The sequence below is a fragment of the Somniosus microcephalus genome, chromosome 11, assembly GCF_052327205.1.
Source record: "Somniosus microcephalus isolate GS21.2 chromosome 11, FLI_Smic_1.0, whole genome shotgun sequence".
Classification (NCBI taxonomy): domain Eukaryota; kingdom Metazoa; phylum Chordata; class Chondrichthyes; order Squaliformes; family Somniosidae; genus Somniosus; species Somniosus microcephalus.
The window spans coordinates 52461360-52483301 of record NC_140997.1 but is presented as its reverse complement, the minus strand read 5'-3'; positions in this window follow the sequence as shown (position 1 = coordinate 52483301).

Below are 21942 nucleotides of genomic sequence, written 5' to 3'. Positions count from 1 at the left end.
AAATAATAATTCTAATAGGTCTAAGAGCATTAAAAAACAAGCCTGAAGGCTTTGTGTCTTAATGCGAGGAGCATTCGTAATAAGGTGAATGAATTAGCTGCGCAAATAGAGGTAAACGAATATGATTTGATTGGGATTACGGAAACATGGCTCCAGAGTGGCCAAGGCTGGGAACTCAACATCCAGGGGTATTCAATATTCAGGAAAGATAGGCAAAAAGGAAAGGGAGGTGGGGTAGCATTGCTGGTTAAAGAGGGGATTAACACAATTGTAAGGAAGGACATTAGCTCTGATGATGCGGAATCTGTATGGGTAGAACTGAGAAATACCAAGGGGCAGAAAACGTTAGTGGGAGTGGTATATAGACCTCCAAACAGTAATGTGGAGGTTGGGGATAGCATTAAAAGGGAAATTAGAGAAGCGTGCAATATGGGCACAGCAGTCATCATGGGTGACTTTAATCTACATATAGATTGGGCTAACCAAATTAGGAACAATACTGTGGAGGAGGAATTCCTGGAGTGTTTATGGGATGGTTTCCTGGACCAATATGTCGAGGAACCAACTAGAGATCAAGTCATCTTAGACTGGGTATTATGTAATGAGAAAGGATTAATTAGCAATCTTGTTGTATGAAGTCCCTTGGGTTGGAGCGATCATAATATGATAGAATTCTTCATTAAGATGGAGAGTGAAGTAGTTGACTCGGAGACTAGGGTCCTGAATTTAAATAAAGGAAACTACAATGGTATGAGGCGCGAGTTGGGTAGGATTGATTGGGGAATGTTACTCAAAGGGTTGATGGTGGATAGGCAATGGCAAACATTCAAAGACCGCATGGATGAACTACAGAATTTGTTCATCCCAGTTTGGCATAAAAATAAAACAAAAAAGGTGACTGAACCGTGGCTAACAAGGGAAATTAGGGATAGCATAAGATCCAAGGAGAGGACATATAAATTGGCCAGAAAAAGCAGTAAACCTGAGGATTGGGAGCAGTTTAGGATTCAACAAAGGAGGACAAAGGGATTAATTAAGAAGGGGAAAATAGAATATGAGAGTAAGCTTGCAGGGAACATAAAAACTGACTGTAAAAGCTTTTATAGATATGTGAAGAGAAAAAGATAGGTGAAGTCAAGCGTAGGTCCCTTGCAGTCAGAATCAGAGGAATTTATAATGGGGAACAAAGAAATGGCAGGCCAATTAAATACATATTTTGGTTCTGTCTTCACAAAGGAGGACACAAATAACCTCCCAGAGATGTCAGGGAACATAGGGTCTGATGAAAGGGAGGAACTGAAATAAATCAATATTTGTAGGGAAATGGTGTTAGGGAAATTGACGGGATTGAAGGCCGATAAATCCCCAGGGCCTGATAATCTACATCCTAGGGTACTTAAGGAAGTGGCCCTAGAAATAGTAGATGCATTGTCGATCATCTTCCAACATTCGATGGAATCTGGAACAGTACCCATGGATTGGAGGGTAGCTAATGTTACCCCACTATTCAAAAAAGGTGGTAGAGAGAAAACGGGGAATTACAGACCGGTAAGCCTGACATCGGTAGTGGGGAAAATGCTAGAGTCCATTATGAAAGATGTAATAGCAGAGCACTTGGAAAACAGTGACAGGGTCGGACAAAGTCAACATGGATTTACAAAAGGTAAATCGTGCTTGACTGGAATTTTTTGAGGATGTAACTGCTAAAATAGATAAGGGAGAACCAGGGATGTGGTGTATTTGGACTTTCAAAAGACTTTCGATAAGGTCCCGCATAAGAGATTAGCGTGTAAAGTTAAGGCACATGGGATTGGGGGCAAGGTATTGACTTGGATAGAGAACTGGTTGGCAGACAGAAAGCAAAGAGTTGGAATAAACGGCTCTTTTTCCGAGTGGCAGGCAGTGACTAGTGGGGTACCGAAGGGATCGGTCCTTGGACCCCAGCTATTCACAATATATATTAATGATCTAGACAAGGGAACTAGATGTAATATCTCCAAGTTTGCAGACGACACGAAGCTGGGTGGGCGTGTGTGCTGTGAGGAGGATGCTGAGAAACTCCAGGATGATTTGGACAGGTTGGGTGATTGGGCAGAAGCATGGCAGATGCAATATAACGTGGATAAATGCGAGGTTATCCACTTTGGTGTCAAAAACAGGAAGACAGATTGTTATGTGAATGGCAATAGATTGGGAGAAGGGGAAGTGCAACGAGACCTGGGTGTCCTTGTGCACCAGTCGCTGAAGGTAAGCATGCAGGTGCAGCAGGCGGTTAAGAAGGCAAAAGATTTGTTGGCCTTCGAGGTGAGAGGATTCGAGTACAGGAGCAAGGATGTCTTGCTGCAGTTGTACAGGGCCTTGGTGAGACCGTATCTTGAGTATTGTGTGCAGTTTTGGTCGCCTTATCTGAGGAAGGATGTTCTTGCCATGGAGGGAGTTCAGCGAAGATTCACCAGGCTGATACCTGGGATGGCAGGAATGACGTATGAGGAGAGAGTGGATCGATTGGGCTTATACTTGCTGGAGTTTAGAAGAATGAGAGGGGCTCATTGAAACGTATAAAATTCTGACAGGACTGGACAGACTAGATGCAGGGAGGATGTTCCCGATGGTCGGGAGTCCAAAACCAGGGGTCACAGTCTAAGGATAATGGGTAAGCCATTTAGAACAGAAATGAGGAGGAATTTCTTTACCCAGAGAGTGGTGAACCTGTGGAATTCTCTACCACAGAAGGCGGTAGAGGCCAATTCATTAAATATATTCAAGAAGGAGTTGGATATATTTCTTAAGGCTAAGGGGATCAAGGGATATGGGGAGAAAGCAGGGACAGGGTACTGAATTTGGATGATCAGCCATGATTGCATTGAACGGCGGAGCAGGCTCGAGGGGCCGAATGGCCTACTCTTGCTCCTATCTTCTATGTTTCTATGTTTCTATTCCCCCTGGTTATTGACCCCTCTACTAAGGGGAAATGTTCCTTTCTATCTACCCTATCTATGCCCCTCATAATTTTGTACACCTCAATCAGGTCCCCCCTCAGCCTCCTCTGCTCTAAGGAAAACAACCCCAGCCTGTCCAGTCTCTCTTCATAGCTGAAGCGCTCTAGTCCAGGTAACAACCTGGTGAATCTCCTCTGCACCCTCTCCAATGCAATCACATCCTTCCTATAGTGTGGCGACCAGAACTGCACACACTATTCCAGCTGTGGCCTAACTAGCATTTTGTACAGCTCCATCATAACCTCCCTGCTCTTATATTCTATGCCTTGGCTAATGAAGGCAAGTATCCCTTTTAACCACCTTATCTACCTGTCCTGCTGCCTTCAGGGATCTAAGTACATGCACACCAAAGTCCCTCTGATCCTATGTCCTTCCTAGGGTCCTACCATTCATTGTGTATTCCCTTGTCTTGTTAGTCCTCCCAAAATGCATCACCTCACACTTTTCAGGGTTAAATTCAATTTGCCACTGTTCTGCCCATCTAACCATCCCGTCTATATCGTCCTGCAGCCTGAGGCTTCCCTACTCACTATTTACCACTCCACCAATTTTCGTGACATCTGCGAACTTACTCCTCATACCTCCTACATTCATATCTAAATCATTAATGTACACTACAAACAGCAAAGGACCCAGCACCGATCCCTGCGGTACACCACTGGACACAGGCTTCCAGTCACAAAAACAACCTTTGACCATCACCCTCTGCCTCCTGCCACTAAGCCAATTTTGGATCCAATGTGCCAAATTGCCCTGGATCCCATGGGCTCTTACCTTCTTGACCAGTCTCCCATGCGGGATTTTGTCAAAAGCCTTACTGAAGTCCATGTAGACTACATCAACTGCACTATCCTCATCCACACACCTAGTCACCCCCTCGAAAAATTCAATTAAATTGGTTAGACATGATCTCCCCCTGACAAAGCCATGCTGACTATCCTTGATTAATCCTTGCCTCTCCAGGTGGAGACTAATTCTGTCCCTCAGAATTTTTTCCAATTACTTCCCTACCGCTGATGTTAGGCTCACTGGTCTGTAATTCCCTGGTTTATCCCTACTACCTTTCTTGAATAATGGTACTTTGTTAGCTGTTCTCCAGTCCTCAGGCACCTCCCCTGTGGCCAGAGAGGTTCTGAAAATTTGTGTCAGAGCCCCTGCAATTTCCTCCCTTGCCTCACACAGCAGCCTGGGATACAACTCGTCTGGGCCTGGGGATTTATCCACTTTTAAGCCCGCTAAAACCGTTAGTACCTCCTCCCTCTCAATACTAATTTGTTCAAGTATATCACAATCCCCCTGCCTGATTTCTATGCCTACATTGTCCTTCTCCATAGTGAACACAGATGCAAAATATTTATTTAAAACCTCACCTACATCTTCCGGCTCTACACACAGATTGCCACTTTGGTCCCTAATGGGCCCTACTCTTTCACTGGTTATCCTCTTGCCCTTAATATACTTATAAATCACCTTAAGATTTTCCTTTATTTTGCCCGCCAGTATTTTTTCATGACCCCTCTTCGCTCTCCTAATTTCTTTTTTAAGTACCTCCCTGCACTTTCTATACTCCTCTAGGGCTTCCACTGTTTTTAGTCCTTTGTATCTGCCAAAAGCCTCCCTTTTTTTCCTAATCCATTCTTGTATATCCCTTGACATCCAGGGTTCCCTGGGCTTGTTGGTCCCACCCTTGACATTTACGGGAACATGTTGGCATTGTAGTCTCTCTATTTCCTTTCTGAAAGACTCCCACTGCTCTGATGTGGATTTTCCTACAAGTAGCTGATCCCAGTCCACTTTGGCCAGATCCTGCCATATCATATTAAAGGATGGCTCTAGATGAAGTGTAAATTGCGCTGGCAAAATGAAAGACAGCTGCCAGGTGGGAGAGAAGAAAAAAAATCTTACGCCTGGTTGCCAGCATAAGAGATTTAAAAAGTTTTTTTTTTTTTAAATTCCCACTCACTTATAATTTAAAAATACTTTTTAAAAAGGTTAGTTTATTTTTAGCCCTGTAAAAAACTTTAATTATTTTTTTCAAAAAATTAAATTTTTGTTTAAAATATTTAATTTAATGTAATTTTAACTAATTTTAAAAATGTGATGTTTAAAAAAATATATTTAATGTTTTAGTGTGTTTTTTTAGTATGAAGGGGGATTCCCTTCTTCCATTGGTTCCCATGGTCCACGTGATCCCAGGGGCGCTTGCGAACTGCATGCACCCCTGGGATACCTGGGCCCTGCGCATTCCGTCGTGGAGAGGCCCAGGAGCGGAAATGTCTGGTCTGGAGCCCTCAGGTAAGGGCGTAGATCGGAGGCCTCCACACGCAGGAAGCCTCCGATCGGAAAATACGGGCCTATAATATCTGGTCAGGCGGGCAGCAGAACTCGGGACAGGATCTTTTTGCCCCCTTCAGAATTTGCATTGCATTTGGGAGTGGATGGACAAATGACTGGGCATATTATGATGCCACACAAATGAGGGAAATATAACAAGGGCTCTGAAGGGGGCACTGAAAATTTTAATGGCCAATTTCCCTACTATTTTTAATTAGGCGATTACCCCGTAATGTGATGTGTTACAGTGCGTTTAGTTGCTGTACGCAAAACAACCCATTTAAAGAAGGAGATTTTTTTGTTCATTTTGCACCAGCACAGCTTGAACACTTATATGCAGCAAGGCACCAAGCACGTTTCCACCCACCAAACTTGAAGTGGGAGCTCCTGTTATAATGTAAATACTGCAGGTGTTTGCCAACGGAATAAGGGTGTATCATAGGAGCTGGTCGATGTTCCACCGTACCCCGCCCCACTCCAACCCAGATCCGCCACACCTCCTCAAAAAAAGGCTCCAGCAGATTTCTACTGTCATTATCCAAATTTAGTTTAGTTTACTTCTTGACGATGAAATTCCCTCTTTTCACTGCCTTCCTTTTTTATTCGGTCTCCCTCTAAAAGGCCTCACCTATGACTCAAGAGTTTAAGCTGGCAACCACATCAGAGACTGCTAGTCGTAGCATTCTGAATTGAACCAACAGGAGGTGCACAGGAGTGGACAAGGAAGACACTTCATATTGGCCTACTCCTGAGGTCCCCACCATCACAGAAGCCAGTCTTCAGCCAATTCGATTCACTCCACGTGATATCAAGAAACGGCTGAGCGCACTGGATACAGCAAAGGCTATGAGCCCCAATAACATCCTGGCTATCGTGCTGAAGGCTTGCGCTCCAGAACTAGCCGCGCCTCTAGCCAAGCTGTTCCAGTACAGCTACAACACTGGCATCTATCCAACAATGTGGAAAACTGCCCAGGTATGTCCTGTCCACAAAAAGCAGGACAAATCCAAACCGGCCAATTACCCCCCCATCAGTCTACTCTCAATCATCAGCAAAGTGATGGAAGGTGTCATCGAAAGAGCTATCAAGTGGCACTTACTCACCAATAACCTGCTTACTGATGCCCAGTTTGGGTTCCGCCAAGACCACTTGGCTCCCGACCTCATTACAGCCTTGGTCCAAACATGGACAAAGGAGCTGAATTCCAGAGGTGAGGTGAGAGTGACTGCCCTCAACATCAAGGCAGTGTTTGACCGAGTGTGGCATCAAGGAGCCCTGGGAAAGCTGAAGTCAATGGGAATCCTTCACCGTGGTTGACAGGGTCCTTGACCGTGTCCGTTCTATTTCCTACACTTCTGCTCTCACCCCTTCCCCTTCCTCCCAGAACCACGATAGGGTTCCCCTTGTCCTCACCTTCCACCCCACCAACTTCTACATTCAATGATCATCCTCCACCATTTCCGCCACCTCCAGCGTGATGCCACCACCAAACGCATCTTCCCCTCCCCTCTGCTTTCAGCATTCCGAAGGGGCAGTTCCCTCCGTGACATCCTGCTCCACTCTTTCACCCCCAACATCCACTTCCCTTCCCATGGCACCTTCCTATGCAAGTGCAGGAGATGCAACACCTGCCCTTTTACCTCTTCCCTTCCCACCATCCAGGCCCAAAACATGCCTTCCAGGTGAAACAGTGATTTACCTGTACTTCTTTCAATTTAATATACAGTATTCGCTGCTCATGATGCGGTCTCCTGTACATTGGGAAACATGTAGAGGAGACCGCAGATTGGGTGATTGGTTTGCTGAACACCTCCATTCAGTCCGCAAGCGTGACCCTGAGTTTACGGTTGTTTGCCATTTTAATTCTCCGTCCCATTCTCACTCTGACCTCGGCCTCCTCCACCGTTTCAATGAAGCTCAGCAGAAGCTCGAGGAACAAAACCTCATCTTTCGATTAGGCACTTTACAGCCCTCCGGACTCAACATCAAGTTCAACAATTTCAGATCATAACCACTGCTCCCATTTTTTCAGACAGCAAGTGCTGGTAATGATTCTGCTGTTCATTTAATCTCTCCTGCCTTCCACCTTATCACAGACCTACCCTTTTGGTCTTTCCTCCCCTCCCCTCCCCTCTCCCCCGTCTTCTCTGCCTCTGTGCTTGCTTAAAACCTATTGGCCCGTAATTTGCAGTCAGTGGAAAAGATAAGGCGCTCGCCGATGGCCCCGAAGCTGCCCACAGAGATGTCATGATCTCTGTGGCGAGAAGTTTGACGTTCAATTGGTGCTCTGTAATGGGAATCCCTAGTGCAATCTGCTGTGACAGCTATAAGCTGTCTACGCAGCCAATCACATTGCAGAATTCTCACAAACCAGGAAACGAGAAGCTGCTTTTATCCGAACTTTTTAAAAATGTTACAGAGAGCAAAACAAAGAATGGGACATGGGGTCAAGGAAGAAGCTGATTTTTTAAAAAAAGTTTTTAAAACATTGTTATTTTTATCATAAGGGACAAATTTGACACTCCACAAATATAAAACTTAGTTTTTCAGGGCCATAACGTTTGTTTACTAGTCAATACACTGTTAAAACCCCAGTTACACCTATTTCAACAAGGCCTAACATTTAAAGGGATATTTAACAGCGATATTACTGTGGAAAAGCCCAAGTTTTCGTCAGTTTCCCTGATTCCACTGATTGCTGGCTATGGGCGGCGGGGTGGGGTGGGGCCACAGTGCAGTCAGTGTTGGAGCAGAGAATGACTGACCGTAACTTCAGGATTTCCATGTTTAGATGCACATGCGCTAAGTCCTGAAGTTGCGGTCAGTTTCAGAGGGGTAATGACGGAGAGCGCTGTTAATTCGCCGTCATTACCCACCGCAAGTTCCAGACCATAATATCTGTAACATTTTCGAGTCCTGACGTCAAGTCAAAGGCCTGAAACGGTAACTCTGTTTCTCTCTCCATCGATGCTGCCTGGCCCGCTGAGTATCTCCAGCATTTTCTGTTTATATTTCACCTCTACGTCTACGCTGCTTTAAAGTGAATAGACACAGCTCTTTAAGCCTATCTGAGTAACTAAGGTTCTTTAAGCTGGGAATCATTCTTGCAGCTCTGCACCCTATCACCCACACAGAATGAATTTTAGTTTCTTTCTGTAAAATATAGGAATATACATCTTGGTTTGACAGGCAATAAATTGTTTAAAATGCCTGAAACACAGGGGGATCCAGGCTTGTTTCTCAAACATTGCATTTGAAAATTGTGAAATGGCAGCCAATTGTATGGAAATAAAAGAAGCTATGCTCTGCATTCATTTCTTTTGTTCGAACATGTCTTCACAGGTTCAAGCCATCTGGCACAGATCAAAGAATCAGATGTGCCTAGGGTGGTTGTTTTGATTGAGAGCTGTGTCTGTGACCTTTAAGATAGAGTGGGGTTACTGATCAGTCGTAACCCTTTGGCTTGACCTCTCTTGTGGCTGTAAGTTTCTAGCGTGGGTGCTATCTGTGGCTAAGGGACTCCAGATCAGCAGTCTACAGTTTGCAACCAGCAGAGAAACGGGACTAATTTGACTTGATGGCAGTGGTTCACCACGTAAGAAGTGAACATCCATTTTCAAGGTTCAATGCTTGTAAATAAAGATGCGCAGAGAAGCGTCTTTATTATTTTGATACATAAAGGAAGATAGCAAGAGTTGTAGTTACTGTAATGTACACTGTTTTGCAATTCATTCTGTTCACTGACTTTATCTTTATTCAATAAACTGAGGTTTCGTTCCGTGATCTGAGGGTTCTGGAGGATCTGAAAATGGGCTACAACACCTCCATCCTGATTCTCTGATACACTCTCTTCAAGTACAGCTCCCAGCTGCGAGCAGGGAGTCGCTGAACATACTTCAATTGCTTTTGTTGCTTTCTCTGCACTTCCAAACAAATATTACCTGCAAGCATGGTCTTCCAGTGAAAAAAGCTATTGGTGTAACTGTTGTGTCCATGTATAAGACACAGACTGCAGGAGAACGGTACAACAGGTGTTTACTCAACGTGGCTCACACTGGAACTGGTCTGTACAGATTACTACTCAGTGATATATACAGGTGTGGTCACTGCTGGTACTGCAGTATACATGAGCTGTAAAAGATAGTTCCCCCCTTAAAGGTATATACATTACAATTCCTCCCCTTTTAGATTAACAGTACCATAACACTCATTTAACAATTAAATATCAAACTAATTACAATTAACACTTTTAACATGCAACATTAGCTGAAAATAGTCTATTTATATATTCAGTCTTTGGGGAGGCTTCCTGATCCTTTCTGGATAGCGCCTTTCCCGAGTGTCTTGCTCTTGGTGCGGAGGCGATTCTGGCCCCCTGTCGTCGGTTGGTTCATCAGCTTCCGATGCTACTGTTTCCGGGGTAGATGCGACCTGTACGTCGGGTTCATCACCAGGTACGTATGGACGAGGCATGGGGTTGACTTGTTCCTATGACTCTAGGATCTGGTCAGCATGGCGTCTCACGATGCTCTCCCCAACGTCCACTGTGTACATTAGTGGGCCCTGCCATGTGCATATCGTTCCTGGCTGCCATTTTTCTGTTCGGTAGTCGCGGGCCAAGACTGGTTGCCCTACATTGAAGCTCCTTGTTGGCTTCTCATGGATGTGCTGGAATTGCTTACTCTCAACATCTCTTCATACGTTTGGTCTGAGCAAATCCAGGTGAGATCTTAACCTTTGGTTAAAGAACATCATGGCTGGGCCCTGGTTGGTGACTGCATGTGTCGCATTCCAGTAGGCGAACAGGAAATTGTCCACCTTGTGCTGCAGCGGAATGTTGTCATTGTACATAGCCTTTATTGCCTTCTTAAAGGTTTGTACGAACCTCTCAGCCAATCCATTTGTGGCTGGATGATACGGGGCGGATGTGTAATGCCTTACCCCATTCTTTTTCAAGAACCTCCGGAACTCTTCGGACACAAACTGTGGTCCGTTGTCGGAGCAAATCTGTTCTGGCAAGCCATTCCTGGCAAAAATGGTCCGTAGGACTGCAATAGTTTTCTCCGTGGTGGTGGAGGACATTTTGATGACCTCAGGCCATTTCGAGTGCGCATCCACGGCTATTAAAAACATTGAGTCCATGAGTGGACCAGCAAAATCAATATGCACCCGTTGCCATGGAGATGAGGGCCACTCCCATGGGTGTAGAGGGGCCTGTGGTGGTGCATTTTGGACTTTCTGGCATCCTGAGCAACTCTTGGTCAGGTCCTCGATTTGTTTATCGATTCCCGGCCACCACACATAAGCCCTGGCTAGGCTTTTCATTTTTACCCCTCCCAGATGACCCTCATGAAGCTCATTGAGCACTCTATCCCTTAACTTGGGTGGAATTACCACTCGGGATCCACACATCACGGTCCCCCGGCACACTGACAGCTGTTCTCTCCTTGTCGAGAATACTGGCAACAGTGAGTCGCCATGTGCTGGCCATCCCTTCACTGTCAAATCATATACCCGAGAGTGTGTCAGGTCATTTCGGGTTTCCTTTTCGATACAAGCGTTAGTTACCGGTAGGTATTCAACTATAGTCGAATGGAATATTTCGACAGGATCCACTGCTGGTGCTTCCTCCGCAGTAGGCAGTGGCAGGCGTGATAGCCCATCAGCATTTCCATGCTGTTTCATGCCCTTATATTCAATCTCATAGTGGTGCGCCCCTAGAAAAAGTGACCATCTTTGTAGTCAGTGCGCAGTCACCACCGGAACGCCCTTCTTCGGATTAAAAATGGAGACAAGAGGCTGGTGATCAGTCAGCAAGGTGAATTTCTGCCCGTGCAGATAGTGATTGAATTTTTCACTCCCCACACTAGGCTGAGGGCCTCCCTGTCAATCTGGGCATAGTTACGCTCGGCTGAGGTTAGTGATCGTGACGCAAAGGCTATTGGCCTCTCTGAGCCGTCCGAGAATTTGTGCGACAGCACCGCTCCAATGCCATAGGGTGATGCATCACATGCCAACCGAATTGGTAATGCTGAGTTGTAATGGGCCAATCCCTCTTTCGATGTGATTAGTGTTTTGCTCTTCTGGAAAGCTCGTCTACATTCTTCACTCCACTTCCATGGCACCCCAGTTTGCAGTAGGGTGTTCAGTGGGTGTAGTATTGTAGACAAATTTGGCAAGAACTTATGGTAGTAGTTTACCAGCCCGAGGAACGACCTCAGTTGTGACACATTTTCCGGTGCTGGAGCCTTGACTACTGCCTCAATCTTCTCTGGGGACTTATGTAACCCCTCTTTATCGATAACGTGGCCACAATACGAGATCTGTTTTCTAAAAAACTCGCATTTGGGACAGTTAGCTCAGAGCCCATATTCCTGCAATCTAGTGAGCACCTGCTCCACGTTGGCAAGGTGATCACTGTCATTTTTGCCCGTGACCCGGATGTCGTCCAAATAACACTGGGTCCCTGGGATCCCTTGCAGGACTTGTTCCATTGCCCTCTGCCAAATAGCCGGAGCTGATGCTACCCCGAATACCAGCCGGTTGTATTGGTAGAGACATTTATGGGTGTTGATTGTGAGGTATTTTTTGATGCTTCTTCTACCTCCATTTGCAGATACGCCTGGGCCAGATCAATCTTAGTGAAGTGTTTCCCTCCAGATAGCGAGGCGAAAATATCTTCAATCCGCGGAAGTGGATATTGTACGGTGTGAAGGACCGGGTTCACTGTTACCTTAAAGTCCCCACAGATGCGAACCTTCCTTGGTTCCCCAGGCGTGCTGCTCAACGACTTTTTCATCACAGGGACGATGGGTGTAGCCCACTCGCTCCAGTCTACCTTGGACAGTACACCTGAACGTTCCAGACTCTCCAGCTCTGCTTCGACGGCTGGGCGGATCGCATAAGGTACCGGTCTGGCCTTAAAAAAATTTTGGGCTTGCGTTTTCTTCAATTTTAATCGTCGCTGTCATGCCTTTTAGTGTTCCGAGTCCTTGCTGGAACACTTCTTTCGCGTCAGTTAGGATCTTTGACAGTCGCCCAGGTGTGACGTCGTCATCCTTTTTGTCAGCCACAGTCAGTGCCTGTATGGAATGCCAATCCAGTTGTATTTTCCGGATCCATTCACGTCCCAGTAATAGTGGTCCTCCATCTTGTAATACATACAGGTCTAGTTTTGGTGTTTCCTTACCGTTATATATAACGGTCACCCTTATTTTTCCTTTGGGGTAGACTTTTTGCCCCGTGTACGTCTTCAAAATTATTTTTGCGTCTCTCAAGGGTATGTGTGAGAATAGCCGCTCGTAGTCCCGTCGGTTTATGACTGTTAGGGCTGATCCTGTGTCCAATTCCATCTTTACCTGGACTCCTGCTATCTTGAGTGTGACCCAAATGGTTCGGTGATCCTCCGTTGTGATCACATTATGTAGTTTCAGACAACTCAGTTCCCTGCTTTCGGAGTCGTTATCACTCTTTTGTTCGTCTGAACTATTCTCCGTCATCTTATGTACCTTCTTGTACTTTTCTTTGGTAAGTTTCTTATTGCTGGTTTTCTTTCCCGACCTGCAGACTCGTGCTATGTGTCCTACTTTTCCACACTGTCTGCACACTTTGTCTTTGAACCAGCAATCATTCTGGTCATGTGTTGTTCTGCCGCAGCGATAGCACTTCTCTGTTCCATATGACATTTCGTTTGTGCCATATTCTTGCGGTCTCTGTTGTATCTCTGCAGCGCCCCGTGCTACTGCTTCATATGATACCGCAATGCTGAAAGCCTTTTCCAGCGTAAGGTCCTTTTCAGATAAAAGCCGTTTCTGGGTTCCTTCACTTTGAAGCCCACACACAAACTTGTCCCTTAAGGTATCTGCCAGTCCCGCTCCAAACTGGCAGTGTTTCGATAGTTTACGCAGTTCTGTTAAATAATCAGCACTGCTTTCATCCTTATGCTGGTTCCGTTTTTGAAACTTGAATCTTTTTGCTATCAGCAGCGGTGTGGGGTTTAAATGTTCCTGTAGTATCGTTACTATGTCTTCAAAACTCTTTTCCATTGGCTTCGTTGGGGTTACTAGATTTCGTAATAAACCATACGTCTTTGCACCCATTAAATTTAACAATACCGACGCTTTCTTATCATCTGACACCTCATTTGCCTTGCAGTATACCTCTATTCGTTCGACATATGTAGTCCAATCTTTGACTTCATTGTCAAATGCAGTGATACTGCCACTCTTCGGCATTTTGGGTGTGGTTTAAAATGGCGTCTCCCAATGGCTTAAAATGGCATCTCCCACGCTTTCCTTCCTCCCCCGCTGCTGCCAACGCCGCTCCCGGCGGTTCTCGTGGCAATGGCGGTGCCCTGTAGGTTTCGCGCGCTTCTCCTGCGCTGCTGCCAACGCCGCTCTCGGCGGTCCTCGTGGCAATGGCGGCACCTCGCGGGTTTCTGTGCGTCTCTCTCCCTCTCTTCGACACTGCTCGGCCCCTGAACACCAGCTGCGCCCTGTGCGCTCTGCCCTCTCTCTCTCTCCCCCGTCGACGCTGCTCGGCCCTTTGCTGTGCCGCTCGGTCGGGCTCTAGCCCACCACTGTCCAGGAAGGGTCTGCGCTCTACCTGTTGCCAGCCTGTTTCGCTGGACCACCTCGACTGGAAAGCCAAGCCTGGCTCTCGATAGCCTCCCCCGCAATTCTCGAGTCTCTGCTGGATGACTGGGCGGTTGCCCGTGGTCGACGCCCGAGTCTCTGGCCTTGACCTCCAATCCACTGATCTCCAGGAACGAATCCCCGGGAGGTGATGCAGAGTTGCAGGTAGGTTCGAACTTGCCTTGTCGCCAATGTTGTGTCCGTGTATAATAAGACACAGACTGCAGGTGAAAGGTACAACAGGTGTTTACTCAACGTGGCTCACACGGGAACTGATCTGTACAGATTACTACTCAGTGCTATACACAGGTGTGGTCACTGCCGGTACTGCAGTATACATGAGCTGTAAAAGATAGTTCCCCCCTTAAAGGTATATACATTACAGTAACCACTAGTTAAGCAGGGATGAAAGACTTCAGTTAAATGGAAAGACTAGAGAGACTGGGGTTTTTCTCTTTAAAGCAGAGAAGGTTAAGGGGTGATTTAATAGAGGTGTTCAAAATCTTGAAGGGTGTTGGTAGAGTAAATAAGGAGAAACTGTTTCCAGTGGCAGAGGACACAGCTTTAAGGTAATTGGCAAAAGAACCAGAGGGGGAGATGAGGAAAAGGAATTTGAGGATAAGGAGTAATCTTTACACAGCGTGCTGTTATGATCGGGAATGCACTACCTAAAAGGGTGGTGTAAGCAGATTTCATAATAACTTTCAAAAGTGATTGGATAAATACACAAAAGGAAAAAAAATTCCAGGACTATGCGCCAAGAGCAGGGGAACGCTCTTTTTTAAGAGCCAGGACAGGCACAGGCATATTGGATCAAATAGCATCCTTCTGTATTGTATCATTCTATGATTCTATGAATCGGATTAATGTGTAACTACCTTCAGGGATCTTCACTTCAAATGTAATGATTCTGAGAAAATCTATTTTAGGATCTGGAGCCAGTTCATATTAGCAACGCTTTACTTATAGCAGGAACACTAATCTAAGAGGCAGTTATAACAGGGCATCCAATGGCACGAATATCAAATCACTCACCATGTTCCTGTGCCTTCAACAGTAATTAGTACCCAATAACTTTGAAAATCTCAAGTGCAAGAGTCCTGAATGACTGGTGAAGACTTTAAAGAAAGAAAGAACTTGCATTTTTCTTTATTCGTTTATGGGATGTGGGCGTCGCTGGCAAGGCCAGCATTTATTGCCCATCCCTAGTTGCTCTTGAGAAGGTGGTGGTGAGCCGCATTCTTGAACCGCTGCAGTCCGTGTGGTGAAGGTACTCCCACAGTGCTGTTAGGTAGGGAGTTCCAGGATTTTGATCCAGCGACGATGAAGGAACGGCAATATACTTCCAAGTCAGGATGATGTGTGACTTGGAGGAGAACTTGGAGGTGGTGGTGTTCCTATGCGCCTGCTGCCCTTGTCCTTCTAGGTGGTAGAGGTCGCGGGTTTGGGAGGTGCTGTCGAAGAAGCCTTGGCGAGTTGCTACAGTGCATCTTGTAGATGGTACACACTGCAGCCACGGTACGCCGGTGGTGGAGGGAGTGAATGTTTAAAGTGATGGATGGGATGCCAATCAAGTGGGCTGCATTGTCCTGGATGTGTCAGGAATGACCCAGATTCTGCCTCGCCTCGCCACCAGAGGGCACCATGAACTCTTAATTGTATCCTTCTTTATTCCTAATTGTACTCACCTGTGCATGGTTATATGCCTACTATTTAAGTGGTGCTTAGTTTATGTTCATTGCTCAGTCTTGAGTTTCACTGCCTTGTGATACCTCTTGCCGGCCTGCATCTGTGCTGTTGTTATTTTGTTTATTTCAAGTAAAGTCTATCTTTGTTTTTGCAACCTAACCTCTGCCTCAGTTTGCCTTCCTGCAGTTGGGTTCACCAAGTTCCAGTCCTCACAGCAAGACTGAGCCAAAACATGGACCAGCAGAGAAGGACCAATGGCTACGACAAATCTTTGAACAGCTACAACTGATCTTGGACGAACTGCGGTGCCTTGCCACGTCATTCTCCTGAAGCCAGAAACAGCTGGAGGCCCTCGTCATTGCTTTCCATCAGAGCCAGGGTCAGGTGATACAAGCTACTCCAGCACCGTTACCCACTCCTCCGGTTTCGCCTCCCCCTCTGAAAGAACCCCGATTACCTGCACCCGAGCGCTACGACGGTAACCGAGGAGGATGTCGAGGTTTTCTAACCCAGTGTTCCCTGGCTTTCCAACTGCAAGGTTCATTATTTCCCAGTGACCGTTCCCGAGTGGCCTACATCATTTCGCTACTCACTGGCAAAGCACTTACCTGGGCTACGGCCGTCTGGGAACAGCAAACTCCGGCATGTTCAAACTACCAACTTTTCTGAGGAAATGAGAAGGGTCTTTGATCATCCTGTCAGTGGGAGAGAGACATCTAGCAAACTGCTTCGGCTTCGCCAGGGGGCTCGTAGCGTTGCGGACTACGCTATTGAGTTTCGCACTCTCGCTGCAGAGAGCCAATGGAATTCGGAGGCGCTCATCGCCACTTTTCGCCACGGTCTCACGGATGAAATCAAGGACGAACTGGCTTCCAGAGATCCGGTGAGTGATTTGGAGTCTCTTTTTGATATCTCCATTCGAGTGGATAATCGCCTCCGTGAGAGGCGAAGAGAACGCCACTCCTTTTTCACCCTGCTTACGGAGACAAGAGCCTTCCCTGCTTCGAAGCCATCCGAGAACCTCCGAGCCATCCCGAGTCCATCTTTGACTGATCAAGAGGAGCCCATGCAGTTGGGAGTCACTCATCTCTCGCAGCCTGAACGTGATCGCCGAATGAGAGAGGGATCTTACCTCTATTGTGGGGAACCGGGCCACTTTCGCTGTTCTTGCCCAAAGTTGGTGGGAAAAGCCAGGGCTCATCCAGGACGGAGGGACCTGAGATGAGCGTAGCCATCTCTCCCGGCCCCACTGTTTCTAGGGTCCTGCTGGTATCCTCCCTTTTCTGGGGCAATCAACAACATGATCTTAAGGCCCTGGTGGATTCTGGGTCCGATGGTAACTTCATGGATCTGGGTTTAGCTAAACAGCTCAAGATTCCCCTGACCCATCCTGATCACCCCCTCACTGTTGTCGCCCTGGATGGAAGACCCCATGGCTCCGGAACTATTCACCATCTTACTGCCCCCCTGTGTTTGGGCGTGGAAGGACAACATTTCGAGACCATCCAATTCTCCCTTATCCACTCTCCTGTGTTTCCATTAGTTCTGGGTTACCCTTGGTTGGCCTGCCATAATCCTCGCATGGATTGGGCCGCCGGCCGGCTTATGGAATGGGGCTCCGCCTGCCATACCACCTGTCTTCGCTCCAAGTCTCCTTCCCAGCCCCAGGAGTCCCCATCGCACTCTGAATTGTCCCGAGTGCCTCCCGAGTATGAGGATTTAAGAGGTCTTCAGTAAGGTTCGAGCCACATCACTTCCCCCTCATAGGCCATATGACTGTGCCATTGACCTCCTGCCTGGGACATGCCCACCTAGGGGTAGGATCTTCTCCTTTTCTGCTCCAGAGACCGCCGTCATGGAGGATTACATCCGTGACGCCCTCGCCGCTGGCTTCATCCGTCCGTCCACCTCTCCTGCTGGTGCCGTTTTTTTCTTCGTGAGTAAGAAAGATGGAGGTCTCTGCCCCTGCATCGACTACCGTGGCCTTAACAGGATTACTATAAAAAACCGTTATCCTCTTCCGCTCATGTCGACGGCCTTCGAGCTACTACAGGGAGCCACAGTCTTCACAAAATTGGATCTCCGCAACGCCTACAACCTCATCCACGAAGGGGACGCGTGGAAGACGGCATTCAACACACCTACTGGGCACTGAGAACCTGGTCATGCCCTTTGGATTGACCAACGCCCCTGCTGTGTTCCAGGCGCTCATCAACGACGTCCTCCGAGACATGCTGAATCGCTTTGTCTTTGTCTACCTGGATGACATTCTCATTTTCTCCAAAACTCTTCATGATCATGTCCAGCATGTAAGGCAAGTCCTGCAACGTCTGCGTAATAACCTCTTGTTTGTCAAGGCTGAGAAGTGTGAGTTTCACGTTTCCACGGTTTCATTTCTGGGCTTCATCATCTCCAGCGGCAATATCCAACTGGACCCTGGCAAGACCCAAGCTGTCCGAGATTGGCCACCACCCACCTCTCTCAAACAGGTGCAATGTTTCTTGGGGTTTGCTCATTTCTATCGGAGATTCATCAGGAACTTCGGCACCATTGCTGCCCCTCTCAACGCCCTCACCAAAACCGCTTCCACCCGGTTCAGTTGGTCCGCTGAGGCTGCGCAGGCTTTCGAGGATCTCAAGCGGCGCTTCACGTCTGCTCCTGTCCTCGTGATTCTGGATCCCTCACTCCCCTTCATTGTCGAGGTGGATGCCTCGGATATAGGAGTGGGCGCCGTTTTGTCCCAGCGGTCTAACAACAACAAACTGCACCCTTGCGCCTTCTTTTCTCGCCGACTCACTTCTGCAGAACGAAACTACGATATTGGAAACAGGGAACTACTAGCAGTTAAGTTGGCACTGGAGGAGTGGAGACATTGGTTGGAGGGGTCTAAACACCCATTCATTGTCTTGACAGACCATAAGAATCTGGCCTATATCCAGGAGGCCAAACGGCTTAACTCTCGTCAAGCTCGCTGGGCACTGTTTTTCAATCGTTTTGACTTTGTCCTGTCATATCGTCCAGGATCCAAGAATCTCAAGCCTGATGCTTTCTCTAGGCAATTTGATCCACCCGAGCGGGAGAGACAACCAGAACCTATTCTTCCTACTTCTCGAATTGTAGCACCGGTTCGCTGGGGGATCGAGACGCTGGTCAGAAAGGCGCAACAGAGGGAGGCAGACCCTGGCACCAGCCCACCAGGTCGCCTTTTTGTTCCCAACACGGCACGCTCACAAGTCCTGCAGTGGGGGCATTCGTCTCGACTCACCGGTCATCCAGGCACATCCAGGACGCTGGAGTTCCTTCGCAGAAGGTTCTGGTGGCCCACCATGGAGAAGGACGTAAAGGCGTTCATGGCAGCTTGTGCCATTTGTGCACGAAACAAGAACCCTCGATCGCGCCCCCAGGGTTTGCTGCATCCTCTCCCCATTCCCACCCGCCCCTGGTCACACCTCTCTGTGGATTTCATCACTGGCCTTCCACCATCTCAAGGCAACACTGTCATTCTGGTCATCGTAGATCGCTTCTCCAAAGCCTGTCGCTTTCTGCCCTTGCCCAAGCTTCCCTCAGCCCAAGAGACAGCCGAGCTCATGGTCCAGCATGTTTTCAGGTTGTTCGGTTTGCCTCTTGACATCGTCTCTGCCCGTGGTCCACAATTCGCCTCCCGGTTTTGGAGAGCTTTCTATAAGCTCATTGGAGCTACTGTCAACCTTTCCTCGGGTTTCCACCCTCAGTCTAACGGTCAAACGGAACGGATCAATCAAGACCTGGAGACGACCCTGAGGTGTCTCGTGTCCGCTAACCCTGCGACCTGGAGTCGTCACATCATCTGGGCTGAGTACGCGCACAACACCTTGCGCTGCTCCCCCACAGGAATGTCGCCATTCGAGTGCCAGTTCGGTTTTCAGCCTCCACTGTTGCAGGAGCTCGAGGTGGGGGTTCCCTCCGCGGAGAAGTTTGTCCAGCGCTGTCGACGGACCTGGAGGAGAGCGCGGCTGGCCTTACAACGAGCTTCTCGGCAACGACAGATCCAGGCCAACAAGCGGCGCAGACCGGCTCCTTCATTCCGTCCTGGTCAGAGGGTCTGGCTTTCTACGCAGGATCTCCCGCTGTGAGTGGAGTCCCGCAAGCTGGCGCCCCGTTTCATCGGTCCCTTCACGGCGTTGAGGAAGGTCAACCCGGTGTCCTACCGTCTCCAGCTGCCCCGCTCCATGCGGATTCATCCTACCTTCCATGTCTCCCGGCTCCGGTCAGTGGCCATCAGTTCCCTGGCGCCCGCCACGAGGCCTCCTCCTGCTCCCCGCATCATTGAAGGCCAGCCTGCCTACACGGTCCGTCGCCTGATGGACTCTCGCCGGGTTCGCGGGGGCCTCCAGTTCCTGGTGGACTGGGAGGGATATGGTCCGGAGGAACGCTCCTGGGTCCTGGACCGGAACATCCTGGATCGCGATTTAGTGCAGAACTTTCTTCGTTGTCACCATGGACCTTCTGGGGGAACGTCAGGGGCCGTTCCTAGGGGGGGGGTCCTGTCAAGAATGACCCAGATTCTGCCTCGCCTCGCCACCAGAGGGCTCCATGAACTCTTAATTGTGTCCTCCTTTATTCCTAATTGTACTCACCTGTGCATGGTTATATGCCTACTATTTAAGTGGTGCTTAGTTTATGTTCATTGCTCAGTCTTGAGTTTCACTGCCTTGTGATATCGCTTGCCGGCCTGCATCTGTGCTGTTGTTATTTTGTTTATTTCAAGTAAAGTCTATCTTTGTTTTTGCAACCTAACCTCTGCCTCAGTTTGCCTTCCTGCAGTTGGGTTCACCAAGTTCCAGTCCTCACAGGATGGTGTCGAGCTTCTTGAGTGTTGTTGGAGCTGCACTCATCCAGGCAAGTGGAGAGTATTCCATCACACTCCTGACTTGTGCCTTGTAGATTGTGGAAAGGCTTTGGGGAGTCAGGAGGTGAGACACTTGCTGCAGAATACCCAGCCTCTGACCTGCTCTTGTTGCAACAGTATTTATGTGGCTGGTCCAGTTAATTTTCTGGACAATGGTGACCCCCCCAGGACGTTGATGGTGGGAGATTCTGCGATGGTAATGCTGTTGAATGTCAAGAGGCGGTGGTTAGACTCTTGCTTGTTGGAGATAGTCATTGCCTGGCACTTCTGTGGTGCGAATGTTACCAGCCACTTATCAGCCCAAGCCTGAACGTTGCATGTGGGCTGCTTAATTATCTGAGGAGTTGTGAATGGTGCTGAACACTGTGCAGTCATCAGCGAACATCCCCATTTCTGACCTTATGTTGGAGGGAAGGTCATTGATGAAGCAGCTGAAGATGTTTAGGCCTAGGACACTGCCCCGAGGAACTCCTGCAGCGATGTCCTGGGGCTGTGATGATTGACCTTCAACCACCACAATCATCTTCCTTGGTGCTAGGTATGACTCCAGCCAGTGGAGTGTTTTCCCCCCAATTCCCATTGACTTCAGTTTTACTAGGGCTCCTTGATGTCAAGGACAGTCACCTCACCTCTGGAATTAAACTCCTCTGTCCATGTTTGGACCATGGCTGTAATGAGGTCAGGAGCGGAGTGGTCTTGGCGGAACCCAAACTGGGCATCAGTGAGCAGGTTATTCGTGAGTAAGTGCTGCTTGATAGCACTTTTGATGACACCTTCCATCACTTTGATGATGATTGAGAGTAGATTGATGGGGCGATAATTGGCCGGGTTGGATTTGTCCTGCTTTTTGTGGACAGGACATACCTGGGCAGTTTTCCACATTTGTCGGATAGATACCAGTGTTGTAGCTGTACTGGAACAGCTTGGCTAGAGGCACAGCTAGTTCTGGAGCACAAGTCTTCAGCACGATTGCTGGGATGTTGTCAGGACCCATAGCCTTTGCTGTATCCAGTGCGCTCAGCCGTTTCTTGATATCACGTGGAGTGAATCAAATTGCCTGAAGACTGGCTTCTGTGATGGTTGGGACCTTGGGAGTAGGCCGAAATGGAACATTTTCTCAGCACTTCTGGCTGAAGATGGTTGCAAACGCTTCAGCCTTGTCTTTTGCACTCGTGCTGGGCTCCACCATCATTGAGGATGGGGATATTCATGGAGCCTCCTCCTCCCGTTAGTTGTTTAATGGTCCACCACCATTCACGACTGGATGTGGCAGGACTGCAGAGCTTTGATCTGATCCATTGATTGTGGGATTGCTTAGCCCTGTCTTTAGCATGCATGTAGTCCTGTGTTGCAGCTTCCCCAGGTTGGCACCTCATTTTTAGGTACGCCTGGTGCTGCT